The 14,196-nt window shown below is 52.0% G+C and overlaps 1 pseudogene; it reads left to right on the forward strand.

The window, feature by feature from the left end:
* Positions 1-807: 807 nt before the first annotated feature.
* On the forward strand, positions 808-13,609 carry LOC138812444 (serine/threonine-protein phosphatase 2A 65 kDa regulatory subunit A alpha isoform-like; annotated as a pseudogene).
* The last annotated feature ends 587 nt before the right edge of the window (positions 13,610-14,196 follow it).

Raw genomic sequence — 14,196 nt, forward strand, 5'->3', positions numbered from 1 at the left:
ATATATATTCCCTGGAAGATCTGTTCTGTCCCAGAGACAATACAAATCTGGAGTGAAAACATTTGGAGTTGGTAGCTACTTTTATCACATTATTTATTACCTATTTCTATGTATTCCTCCCAGACTTTCTACTTCTAATCGATATATAACCAAAATCCTTTTTTTTTTGGGGGGGGGGGGTGAGTTCCGGTCATGGGGCCTGAACTCTAGGCCTGGGCACTGTCCCTCAGCTCTTCAGCTCAAGGCTAGCCCTCTACAACTTGAGCCATAGCGCCACTTCCGGCTTTTTTCTTTTTTCTTTTTTCTTTTGCTTATGTGGTGCTGGGGAATCGAACCCAGGGCATCATACATGCAAGGCAAGCACTCTACCACTGAGCCACCTTCACAGCCCATAACCAAAATTCTTATCTTTTCAGATAGCAAGTGGGGTATTTGGTGCAAAACAAGTTGGTTCTTTGTTTTTAAACAGATCTCAATTTGATAATTTAGTTTCAATTTAAAAATTCTCTTTATAATATGTATGAGTCAAGCGGAAAAAGTCAGATAATGTGATGTTAGGAAAATGAATCCTTCGATAGGTATTTTAATGGTTTTTTTTCTTTCATGCATGTGTTTCTAATGCATTTATAAGATTATTTCTTTGTTGCTTTGTATGTCCCTCCCCCACAGTATAACCCCGGCTTTCAATATATGTGATGTCAGTATAACTTGTGGAGGAGATGGGGAAAAACAAGTCGTTTAAGGATTCTGGTGGACCTGTTGCAACAATGAGAAGTACAAATTGTCATGTCAAAAATGAGCTTCACGATGTCGGTGGGGGGCCAGGGGGGGAAGGATTAGGTGGGGGGGACGGGGGAAGGGAGGTGAAGGGTAAACAAGGAGGAGGCTGCAATGCTTGGTAAGAAATGTATGCATTATCTTGCCCATGTAATTGTAACCCCTCTGTATAGTATGTTCACAAATAAAATAAAATTAAAAAAAAATCCCCTTTATAGCCCAAATCTGTTTTCAAATGGTTAAAGAGAAACCATCAGTCCTATCTTATTATAAGAAAGTACAACTGACAAACTTTAGGTAAGGTTTTGGTTAACTTCAGGACTTACAGATAAGATTACTGTCAGATGATTACTACTCAAAGTACTTTTACAAATGTGAAACTATCTTGACTTAGGAGAAGGTACATGGGAAGGATGAGGCAGATGGAGAGGCACAAAATGGTGAACAGGTACATACATAAAGCTGTGCATTCAGTACATGAATTTGGTCACATTTTCACAACATAGTTATTTTCTTGTATATCTTAATAAGTAAGCCTGTAGTAAAAGACTAAGCCTATATATCAAAGCAAATTCAATACAACATTCATCTTCAAGTTTCATAAATATATGCAATTCTAATTATAAAGTCTCTACAATACACCTGCACATTTTCTTAGACTAACATAATACCCAGACTCATGGAAGTCTCCTGTTAAGTAGTTAATTTTGCCTAGTTTGAAATTATTTTCATAACCATTCAATGAAGTCACAAACAAAGGTACTGTAATGTTTGGAATCTTCCATAGTTTTAAAGGGGAGAGAGAAGGAGGGTGGGGGAAGGGATGGAGAGAAGGAAAGGGAGAGAGAGAGAGAGAGAGAGAGAGAGAGAGAGAGAGAGAGAGAGAGAAGCAGCAATTCCGTAAATGAGAAGGGAACTCAATCCCTTACTTTCTTTTGCCTTTCATGCCAGTTGTTTGGAAAACACTAGAAGCAGACATGAGGTTTTCTATATATTGTCCAAAAACGTGGTCTCCTGATTTTAGCTTCAGGATTTCTTCCTTAACTGCATCTACTCTTGCTGAGAGATCTTCAAGTGTGTGTTGGAGTTCCAACACTTGATTAATGTCCTGCTTTTTCCTCCAGTTCCATCTGATTTTCAGCATCAACATCCATGTCAGCATTCATCATCCTGGACACTGAACTGTGCCTCAGACTGAAAAATCCTGATGAAAGGTCCTCAGAGGCACCCGGAGGGGTGGTATCTCAAGATCACACCTCTGGCCGGGGACTCCAGCACTGACTGACCAGGCTACATCTTCTTTATGCATTCATCCACAGTTGGGCCTGTGACTCCAGTGCTCTAAACCTGGCTGACTTTGCTCCACATGACCATGTTCAGTTTCACTCATTTCTCTGCAGACACCATGGAGCTTCTGGGTTGTTTCTTGGCTGTGGTGAATAGTGCCACAGTAGATATGGTGTTCAAGAACCTACATATTCTTGAGAATATGCCTAAATATTTCATTTTCTATTGCTTTTTTTTCTGTCCATTGTGGGGCCAAAACTCTGGGCCAGAGTGATGTTCTTCAGCTCTTCAGCTCAAGGCTAACATTATACAACTAGAGCCACACCACTACTTCTGGTTTTTTCTGCTTAGGTGATGCTGAGGATTTGAACCCTGGTCATCATGCATGCAAGACAATCAGTCTACCACTGAGCTACCTTCCCAGCCCCTCATTTTCTATTCTTTTTTTTTTTTTGGTCGGTAATGGGGCTTGAACTTGGCCTGGACACTGTCCTTCAACTCTTCAAGTCAAGGCTATGGCTCTAACATTTGAGGCACAGTGCCACTTCCAGCCTTTGCTGCTTATGTGGTGCTGAGGAATCGAACCCAGGGCCTCCTGCATGCAAGGCAGTCTATCACTGAGCCACTTTCCCAGTCCCTTTTTTGCTTTTGAAGACAGGGTCTCAACTGTGTAGTCCAGGCTAGCCTTCCTAGTATCCTCTTGCCTCAGCCTCCTCAGTGCTGGCATTTCAGGTGCACATCACTAAGCCCAGCTGCATTATTTACCTAACTGTTCATCAGTTCCATTGTGATCCCAAAGAGATGCTTAAATGCCTTGATGAGAGGCTCATCTTCAGGGAAGCTCCCAGTCACTCTTCGCCTTCCCGGGGTGTGGGGCCTTCTCTTCACCTCAGCTTCCTGGTCTGCCATGCCCTGGGGGAGGAGGCCTTCTGGGTCTACCAGGGATAGCTGGTCTCAGTGATGTCACTGCACTCAGCACATGTGATGTCATTTTTTTCCATGCACTGGAGCTAGGCAGGAGAAGCACACAGGGGAGGGTTTGCAGTCCACTGCAGTGGTCGCAATCGGAGCTTTGGGGTTAGGACCCTGTATACACAGGCTGGCCTCGGCAGGTGTCCCTTGCTCCCAGCCTGGTTTCTTCAGGGGAGGGAGGGTCTCACTTCTGCGTCTCCCTTCATGTGAACACATGACGAGAAATTGATGCCCCTGTTCTCTGGGGCTGCTGGGAAATAGCCTCACCCGTGGCTTACATTCACAGCTTCTATGGGGATCCACTCTGAGCTCCTGTCCTCACTTCAGGCCCAGTTATGGTTCTTGATTTTCTTGGGCTTATGGATGTATCCTCAGCCTCCCCCTGTCTCTGTCCCCAGGTTGTGCCCACTGTGTACTGGGGTGCTTAGGAGGACACTGTGGTTGGCTCTAGGACCCACCCTCAATTCAGAGTGAACTTATCATGGGATGTTGAAACACTCACCCACAGACACTACTTTCCTGTTCACCAGCACTGGCTTGGGACTGGGAACTAGCTTACAGCCCATGTGTAAAGACAAACAAAATTCCCTGATTTTTCTCCACATTTCCAGCACAGTCCACAGAAAAGCTTTGGCCCTGAAAAGTGTGATCACTTCTCCCCAGTAGAAAGCAAGCATTTCCTTTTCTTTCTTTCTTTTTTTTATCTGAGATTAGAACTTCAAGTGGGTATCTGATGCTTTTGCTCATTGGCTGGTGCTCTACCACCAGAGCATTTCCTTATGCAACAGCAGACACAGCCCGGCCCTGCTAATTTGGTTCACTTCTCACCCTAATTCCCCTGCTGCAGATATGAAGGCCCAGGTTGCTTGCTGTGTTTCTGACTCTGCCCCCACATGGGGCTGATCAGCTCAAAGGAATCAGGACCATGGACAAATCCTCACGGGTTCACCATAAAGGATGCTACTGAAAAGATGTGTATGGCAAGGCCCCGGTAGCCGAGTGTCTTGTCTACACTCCACAAACCCTCACATCTTCACATCTCTGGAAGCTCTCCAAAACCTCTCGTTTTGTTCTTTTTTTTATGCAGACTTCATTGGATGGGGAAGACTGTGTCAAAGTGTGATCAAGCAGAAAGGGTGTGACAGGGTGCTGACAAGGCCAGGCTGGGGGCCTAGCAGCGGCTCCACCTGCACCCTGTGGCCCTCCTGTTGTCACGTGGGGCTGAACCCATTCCGTAACGGGTCTTGGGATGTACCATCAGACACTGGTCAGGATCTGCTGCGATGGCTCTGAGATGTAAACGCTGGGCACAGTAGTTACCATGGCCCTCTTCTGAAACAAAGCTCAGGTTCTATGGCCTGCATTCCAGAGGGAGTTAATGAGCCAGAAACTGTGCACCCAGACCCACCTGTACAGTCTCGGGTTCCCGTTCACCCATGGTGTTGCCCATAACGTGGCTGAAGTTGCCCCTCTGTTGTCATTGTTATTTTGAGAAAAGATTTTACTATGTACCTCAGGCTGGTTTTGAAGTCAAGAATCTTCCACATCAGTCCACTGAGTAGTGGGATTACAGGTGTGCATCAGCATAACTGACTTTTGTTTTTGTAGTAATACTATGCTATTGTTTGTTCTCTCATCATCACCATTAGCCACAAGTCTTGTATTTAAATGCCTGCTCCGCCAGCCATCCTCTTACTTCTGTGAGCTGTCCAGAGGTTCTGCCCTGTGCTGTGCCTCACAGGATTGACGCTGTGAGCCAGCTTAGCACCTTGTACAATTGCTTTGAGAGTTCAGTGAGGTCGCAGGTGTGTGTGCGTTGTCTAGGGCCTGGTCCAGAGCATGCATGCATGCATGCCTGCTAGGCAGCGGCTGCTACTAAGTGGAGTATGTGGTGTAGTAGCCAGTGGTGGGCAGCGTGTCTGATCTTACGTGAACTCAGAAACTGCACTGTTTCTATTGAACTGTGAGCTCCAGGTCAGAGGAGGGCATGGTGGGTGTGCTAAGCGTCTGCTCCCAGCACTGTGGAGCTCTCTTGAGTCTGGGATTACTGACATTCTCCCTTCTTGTTCTCTCCTCAGCTTCACCTCAACAGCATCAAGAAGCTGTCCACCATCGCCTTGGCCCTTGGAGTGGAAAGGACGTGAAGTGAACTCCTCCCCTTCCTTACAGGTGGGGACTTTTGGGGCCCAGTGCAGTGGGGGTGCCTGGAGATCCTTCTGCTTAATAAGAGAAGCCCACAGCAGGGGCCCTGGATGATGGGGTACAGAGGCTGAGGGGCAGGTAGACAAGCTTTATGTACTGCAGGACTGTGTTGAGGGGAAGGCTGAGGAAGAGAAAGGTGGAGGCAGGATGTCCTCTCGAAAGTCTGCTGGAAGGCAGCCGCAGACCCGGAGTGAGACTCCCAGCCTGAGACCTGTTTCAGGCTCTGCCAGGTGGACACAGTCATGTGACTCGTACTAGAGACATGGAGAGCATTCAGTCTGTTTAACACCTAAGTGTCAGCTGGGAAGACAGTCTCATCAGACAATGTTCTTCCTGCATGGGTGGAAAGAATTGGGGCTTGGGATGGGGGAAATGTGGGTGGTTCAGACCAAGAGCTGCCGGGTATCTAGACACATGGGGCTCAGATCCCCAAGGGACGTTCAGTCCCTTCTTTGGACTTGCTGCCTGGGAGCCTCTCCAGTTGCATGTGGCAGGTGCCATGTCCGTTGGGAAAAGGTGGTGCTGTCCAGACAGAAAAGCAGAAGCCTCAGCCTCACGCCTGCAGAACATGCAGGATTGGTTTTGTAAGTGATTACTGCAGCATGATTGTGGGCTAGAGAAAAATGCCAGGCTGGCATCTTAAAGGACAGCAGTGTAATATCACGGTTCTGGAGGTGGTGCTCTGAGCCCTGGGTGCTGTGCTTCTTGTGGTGAGTCCTAGTTCAGAAAGGAAGAATCCAAGAGATCGCCGGTGTCCTGGCCTGCCCGGCCCAGCCCTGAGGCCTGAGACTGTGGTTGGGCTTGGCGCTGTCTTCGGTGGGAGCCGGGCACAGGGGCCGGTGGTTGGGGGCAGGCTGGGGGGAGGGGACAGATGCAAAATCTCCAGGAGGCAGTAGCTGAACCGAGTCTGAACAGAGAGAAAAGGATTTTTGGCAGAGAACAGTGCTGAGAGTGTAAGCTGTACCTGAACAGGAAATCTGCTTGCCACAGTGTTGCACAGGATGGGACTCTGTCTCCCCTCCCTGAGGTGTGTAGAGTGGCCCTGTCACTCAGTGCTCCCCCACCCATCCCCAGTTCCTATCTTGTTCTCTATGCTGGCCATATGGGAAAACTGTGGGTACTGACAGCAAGCTTGTGCATCTTGGGACCGGGATCCCAGGGTGCCGGGGTCACAGGGTGGGCTGTGATGGGAATGCCCTGCCCCTACAGACACCATCTACGCTGAGGATGAGGTCCTTCTAGCCCTGGCTGAGCAGCTGAGAACCTTTACCGGCCTGGTGGGGAGCCAGAGTACGTGCACTGCCTGCTGGTGAGTGACATGCAGGGTCCTCGCTCCTATCCACAGGGCAGAAACAGGAGCCATGGAGCAGGGTTGGTAGGGGGCCAGGGTGCTGTCCAAGGGGATGGCCTCAGGGCTGGAGGGCTGAGCAGAGCATAAGTGCCACCCAACCTTCCCCCACCCCTGCAGCCCCCACTGGAGTCGCTGGCCACAGTGGAGGAGACGGTGGTGCGGGACAAGGAGGTGGAGTCCTCGCGGGCCATCTCCCATGAACACTCACCCTCTGACCTCGAAGCCCATTTTGTGTCCCTGGTGGAACGGCTGGCGGGGTCGACTGGTTCACCTCCCGCACCTTGGCCTGCAGCCTCTTCTCCGTCTGCTACCTGTGAGTGTCCAGCGCTGTGAAAGGAAAGCTCTACCAGTGAGTCCGGGGCTTCCTTGCCACCGCCTGGCCAACTGCCCCTGTCCTGTCCCCTCCGGTCAGCTCACCTGCTGGGCCTCAGTGGCAGTCAGCTCCCCCTCCCATGTGAGTGTGAATGCCCAGTAACCCTACCTGCTGCTCCCTTGAGCTGCCCTGGCCGAAGGCTCCCCTCCTACTCTTCCTCCTATCCTGAGTGAAGCCTCCTATGTCCTGGGCAACAACCATGACACCCAAGGGTCCACGCCCTCTGATCTCTCCTGGCTCCATGAGTTCTTCCTGCCCAGCGCCACTCTAGATCCCCAGGTATTTCCGAAATCTCTGTTCAGATGACACCCCCATGGTGCGGCTGGCCACAGCTTCTAATCTGGGGGAGTTTGCCAAGGTCCTAGAGCTAGACAATGTCAAGAGTGAGATCATCCCCATGTTCTCCAACCTAGCCTCTGATGAGCATGTGGGTCCCTGCTCCACCATTCCTCCTCCGCCCCTTTCCCCCTCCCCCATTCTGCCACTGGGCCCTCTGCCCTTACGCCCCATGGATACTCAGCACCCCTTCTGCTCCCCAGGACTCTGTGCAGCTGCTGGCGGTGGAGGTGTGTGTGAACATTTCCCATCTCCTGACCCAGGAGGACCTGGGGTCCCTGGTGATGCCCACACTGAGCCAGGTGGCCGAGGACAGGTCATGGCACGTCTGCTACATGGTGGCCAACAAGTTCACTGAGGTGCTTGAGGCCTGCAGTGCACAGGCAGGGCCAAGGCTGAAGGGAAGAGGGACTCGTGTCTGTCCTGCATGGGACCGGGCAGCCTGACGTCCGTGGGCAGAGAAGCCAGGGCTGGATCTTGGCAGGGTCAGAGGCACACATTCACACTGGGAAGCTGTCACTCGCCCTGCTTTGTACACGGCAAGGACCTGGAAAGGTGGGAAAGTGAAGCTCTCTGTCCTGGGCTCCAAGGGAGACTCTTGTCCTGGCCAGGAGTGGAAGCTGCAGACAGACAAGGAGCTGAGGTAGAAACAGGGCTGCCCACCAGCACTCCATACCAGTTACACTGGTAAAAGAGCATGAGGCCCTTGGACGGCTACCCTTTTGTGTGCGCTTAGTATGGACCCATCGGCTCTGGTGGTGGTCAGGAGCAAGCGGTGGTCAGGAGCAAGTGTAAGGCATCTCTGGCAACCAAGAAAAGGCAGAGTCACTAGGCAAACATTCGTCCAGATGTGTGTTCATACTGGCAACTGGGGCTGTGAACTGGGGTCTTGTGCTCGCTGGGCAGGTGCCCCCCTTCTTGAGGCACAGCCTACCCTTTGGATTTATTTTTCAGCTAGGATCTCCACCTTTGCCTAGGCTAAACATGGACTCCAATTCTCCTAACTCTGCCTCCTGTATAGCTAGCTAGATTGTAGGTGTGAGCTGCTGTGCACAGCCCATTTTATACATGTGTACTGTTATTATAGAGGGGATGTACAGAGGGATTACAATGGCATGCATGAGTCAGAGAATGAGGACATTTCCTTTTGTACAGTGAGTGTCTGCTGTTCTCTCATTCCCTCCCAGCCTCTCCCTCCCATCTCTACCCACGAGTTGTGCAGTTCACTTTCATCAGTGTCCTGTGAGCTCCATGGATGCACTTTTATTTTCTATCCTTTCCCCCGCCCCCCGCCCCCCGATCCTCCCAGAGATAACATGAGAACAGACTCTTTATCAGATAAAGAACACAGAAGTATCAAAAGCTAAAACCAAAAAATATATATGTATTTGATTTCCACATCTTGGGATTTGTTTTAGTGTGTGTAATATTTTATATGAATATGAAGAGATGCTTAGACATTGGGCCTTTGTGATTCTCTGCTAAGACTACTCTCCTTTAGTCTCACTGTGTGTGAGTCTCTGGAATCCTGTGGCATTTGTCATATCCCAGTGCATTTTAGATCTAACTTCCTTATATCAGAGAGAACATGCACCATTTATCTCCAGTCTTGACTTACCTCACTTCTCAGGATTTGTTCTAGTTTGATCCATTTCCTTGCGAATGACATTATTTTATTCTTTCTAATGACTGTGTGAAGTACCATTGTCCACATTTTGTGGGTCCACTCATCTACTGTGGGGCATCTGGGCTGTTTCCATATCTTGGCTATTGTGAGTACTGTGGCAGTGAACATGGGTGTGCAGGTGTCCTTGTCATGATGCTCAGTGTAGATGCCCAGGAGTGGATGGGAGGGAAGGTCTGTGTTTAGTATTTGGAGGAACCTGCAGACTGATGTGCTGAGTGGCTCTACTAGTTCACATTCCTACGAGTTGCACAGTAGGGCTCCTTTTCTCCAAATCCCTGCCAGCATTTGTTCGAATTCACAATGCTGGCCAATCTAACTGGATTAAGATGGAATCTCAGGGTTGTTGTGATTTGTAATTCCTTCATGCCCAGAGATGATGAGCATTTCCTCATGTGTTTCTTTGCCATTCTTCCCTCTTCTGAAGAGTCTCTCCTTAGCTCCCCTGCCCATTTAGGGACTCAGCCAACTATATTTTAGTACAAATGTAAAAGCGGGAGACTCTGCATCGCTGGCATGTTTGTGGATCAGGTCACAGAAAGCCCCACTTGGGATAATGTGAACTAAGGTCTGTGGTTTTGGCACACGCTGCTGGAGATGAGGGCTGGCTCTGGGAAGAGCAGCCGGCCCATTCTTCACACCTGCACCACTTCTGCCTGGATTTTGTCCTCAATAGCTGAGAGAGGCTGCCAGACCACCTTTCGTTCTACACACCCAGCCTCTTCCTGGTTCTGGGTTTACAGCTCCAGAAAGCAGTGGGGCCTGAGATCACCAAGACAGACCTGGTGCCCGCCTTCCAGGACCTGATGAAGGACTGTGAGGCCAAGGTGAGGGCCGCAGCCTCCCACAAGGTGAAAGGTAGGTGCCGGTGACCCATGCTTCAGGAGGGCGGCTCAGGGTGGAGGTGCATCCGGCTCCATTTCATCCCCCAACCTGGCCCACAGAATTCTGCAAGAATCCCTCTGCAGATTGTCGGGAGATCATGATCATGACCCAGATCTTCCCGTGCATCAAGGTAACTGGTTTGGTGGAGGGAGTCAGCTGGGCAGGAAAGAGGGCACAGAACAGGCTGTGGAAATGCCCCAGGAACCTGGGTCACAGGCTGCAGCCAATTAGATAGAGGCATGGACCCTGCAGCCCATCCCCATGCCCCCTGCCAGTCATGTGCAGAGGCTGAGGCAGGTCCCCCTGGGCCTCCCTCCCAGGAACTGGAGTCATATGCCAACCAATATGTGAAGTCAGCCCTGGCCTCAGTCATCATGGGCCTCTCTCCCATCCTGGGCAAAGACAACACTCTCGAGCACCTACTGCTCCTCTTTCTGGCCCAGCTGAAGGACGAGGTGAATGTCCCCTCCCGTATCCCCTTGCCAAGGTGATTGATGACTATCATGGAGTCCAGCGGGGCTTCTGAGCTGAGTGTTGAGTCATTGTGTGATGGGTAAGCATGCACATGTGGGGTTGATCTGAGCTCACAATCTGGGAAGCAGAAGCAGTTCAAACTCTTTCTGTCATGGAGCACCTGCTGTGTTTGCCCCGGCCCTGCTGGATAGTGGGAGCATGGCATGGATGAGCCTTGCCCTGGAGGCAGGGCTGTGCTCTGGTGGGATCTCTTGTCAGTGGAGGGAGTTGAGGTGACAGGAATGAAAGGGGCAAGTCTCAGTACTGGTGGGCCAAGTGCCATGACTCCGCTCTCCTGGCTCCAGCCTCAATTGGGTCCTGACACAGCTGTCCTGGGCGGAGCTGGGGCTCAGCTTTCTTCTCCCACTGTGTTATTTTTCTTCATGATTCCTGCAAGTTCTCTCAGAATGATTGCAGGTGTCATATGATGCCCAAGCCTCCATCACTTAATGTCAAGTGTGGCTCTGTATGTGGCCTTGTCACTGTGTCCCTGGGGCCAGGTTGGGGCTGGAAAGTGGCCCTGGGGAGATGGCAGGTCTGTAGGGTGTTGCTGTGGGGTGGCACTACCCTCCCCACATTCTGGGCCACCTTGGGCCAGGCATCACTGGAGCCCCATCCTCTGCAGTGCCCGGAGGTGCGGCTGAACATCATCTCCAACCTGGACTGCGTGAACGAGGTGATCGACATCCGGCAGCTGTCCTAGTCACTGCTGCCCACCACTGTGGAGCTAGCCGAGGATGCCAAGTGGCGGGTGCGACTGGCCATCATCGAGTACATGCCCCTGCTGGCTGAGCAGATGGTGCATGATCCAGGGCATCCCGGGTACGGTGGGGAGGGGAGAGGAGGCAGGCCAGACTCCCTCACCCTTGGAGCCCTCACCACCTCTCCTATGGCAGGGAGTGGAATTCTTTGACGGGAAACTCAACTCATTGTTCATGGCATGGCTGGTGGACCATGGTGAGTCCTGCCACAAGGAGCTGGCAGCCAGTGGGTGGGGCCACGCAGCTGTTCTGTCTGTGCCCTGCCCCCCGCTGTTGGAACCCTGGAGAAGGCTGGTGCTGAGCCATGACCCATTTTAAAACTCCCCCATGGCCTTCCTGTTCCCCTTGCAGTCTAGGCCATCCGTGAGGCAGCCACCAGAAACCTCAAGAAGCTGATGGAGAAGTTTGGGAAGGAGTGGGCACATGTCACCATGATCCCCAAGATGCTGGCTATGTCTGGACACCCTAACTACCTGCACTGCATGGCCACCCTCTTCTGCATAAACATGAGTGTGGCCTGCACCACACCTGCACCCAGTGCCAGCTTGCCAGGGGAGGGGCAAGCACGGCCCCACCGGGAAACCACGCTTGGGAGTGGAGAGGCTGGGGGCCAGGGCCAGCGGTAAACTTCTGGAGCTGGGCGGGCTCCAGGCCTCCGGCAGCCTTGGCCTGGGCCTGGGTGACCTGGTGTGAGACACATCGTTGGCTGCGTGTTCAGAGTTGAACTCGTTGTAAATCATAGTCGCAGGGAGGTGGTGTCAGTTGTGCACACCGTTTCCATGCCGGTGAGGATTGGCATAGCCTCGCCCCCCGGGCCCAGGTGGCAGGCGCTGACTGTACTCATCGTCTGCCCGTTCTTGGCCAGGTTCTGTCAGAGGTGTGTGGGCAGGACATCACCACCAAGCACATGTTGCCCACCATCGTGCACATGGCTAGGGACCCCATCACCAACATCTGCTTCAATGTGGCCAAGTCCCTGCAGAAGATCAGGCCCATCCTCCACAACAGGTGAGCTGGGACTCGCTGTTCTTATGCTCCTCTCCAGCTACACTGTTTCTTCCTTTGTGGTGATACTGAGGGTTACCTTGCTAGGCAAGCATTCTGCCACTTGAGCCATGCCCCCAGCGCTTTTTGCCTTTGTTATATTTCACAGAGTGCATGTGTGGCCCAGGCTGCCTGGTCTGTGCATGCTGCTCACACCACTAGGATAATGGGCGCCACCATGCCCAGCTATTGCTAGGGCTGCCTCAGTGGCTGGGATTCCAGATGTGCACCACTGTGTTCAGCTGCCACTGCTCCCTGCTGCTTCCTCCCAGTGTCGGCTTCACTGTAGACTGAGGAGTCAGCAATGGCCTTGGTGAGCCTTCTGGGGAGGGGGATGTGAAGGGAAGGGAGGGGAAGCATGGCTCAGCATCGCTAGTCATCTGGAGATAAAAGTTGTAATTCCGCAGGGGATGGCCAGGCCTGAACTGAGTTCCCAGCTGTGGGCCCCATCAGCTTCATGCTCCAGCCCTTTCCCCTCTGCTTCCAGCACCCTGAAGAGCAAGGTCAAGCCAGTCCTGGAGAAGCTGACCAAGGACCAGGATGTGGCCGTCAAGTACTTTGCCCAGGAGGCCTTCACCAGTGCGGGATGGTGGTGGGCGGGCGGTGGCAGGTGGGAGGGGTGGTGGTGCCCGGACAGGGGCCCGGGAGGGCCAGAGGGTGGCAGTGCCAGGCAGGGGCTGGAGGGCCAGACATGCTGGTGGATGGATAGGGTGGTGGGGCCTGGGCAGGGGCACAAGAGGGCCAGGCTGAGCTTCAGAGCCGACCTATTCCTGTTCCTCCAGTTCTGTCTCTTGCCTGATGCTGGAAGAAGAGCCAGTGCTTGGGCCTCCAGTGCCCTGCCTCTGACCCACCATCGGCTCAGCCCTCCCTGAGATCCTCCCTCACGGAGCCAGTGTGTCCCTGAGAGCCCTCCCTGTGCTTGGCCTGATCCCAGACCTGGCCCCATGCACATTCCCTGAGCCGCCTGGGGAGACGGCGCCTGGCCCCCTCCCAAAGGCTGAGGGACACGCAGTGGGGTGGACAGCAGCCAGGAGGAAGGCCCCACTCCTGCCCTGTAGGGAGAGACGCGAGTATCCGGGTCACTGCCTCTTGTTGCTGAGATGGGAACCCCATCCCCACCTCCCTGCGACCTTCCTCCCCTTCCCTCCCCCCATCCTCCACCCCGGTGGTTTATTTGTGTCAACTGTACTATTTATATTTTATTCCTTTTTACCCTCTTTTCACAAAGAAATAAAGGTGTAGAAACAGTCGGCCCTCAGGTTTTAGTGGGTGTTGGGGGGAGTATCCTGGGGCCTTGATCTCTGCACTTTTCTGTGAGGAGACTTAGTCCTAAGCACTCACACTGAGTGTCCTGACCCCTAGTCATGCTGCCTGCTGTGGCAGAGCTGGACAAGGACCCGGGCTGCCTGTGGAGGCCCTACTGATCACATCCTCCTACTATTCACATCCTCCTACTACTCAAGTCCTCTTACTGTTCACTGAGCCACACCCCTGCCCTGGGAAAATCATCCATTTTTTTGATGAGCACATAGCATTGTCTCAAAGCCTCGGTTTCCCACTGGGTACCTCAAGCATGCCCAAGGCCCCTGTGGTCCAGGACATCAGTGTGAGTCTCCTTTACAGTTTTATATCTTTTTTTTTTTTTTGGTTACTCATGTGGATTGAACTCTGGTCCTGGCTGCTGTGCCTCAGCTCTTCACTGAGGGTGAGCACTCTACCACCTGAGCCAAAGCCTCACTTCTGGTTTTCTGGTTGTTTATTGGAGGTAAGAGTCTCATGGACTTTCCTGCCCTGGCTGGTTTTTGAACCATGATCCTCATATATCAGCCTTCTGAGTAGCTAGGATGACAATAGTGAGCCACTGGCATGTGGCTAGGTTTTTGTCTTTTAAAGTCTGGATTCTACCAGAGAAAAACATATTTACGTTTCTTGTCTGGCTTGTTTTCCTTCCCAAGATGTATGATGAATTCCAGTTCCATCCATTTTCCTGCAGGTGCCAGGCTTTGTTCTT

The sequence above is a fragment of the Dipodomys merriami genome, unplaced genomic scaffold (assembly GCF_024711535.1).
Source record: "Dipodomys merriami isolate MVZ:Mamm:240054 unplaced genomic scaffold, mDipMer1.0.p SCAF_57, whole genome shotgun sequence".
Taxonomy (NCBI): Eukaryota; Metazoa; Chordata; class Mammalia; order Rodentia; family Heteromyidae; genus Dipodomys; species Dipodomys merriami.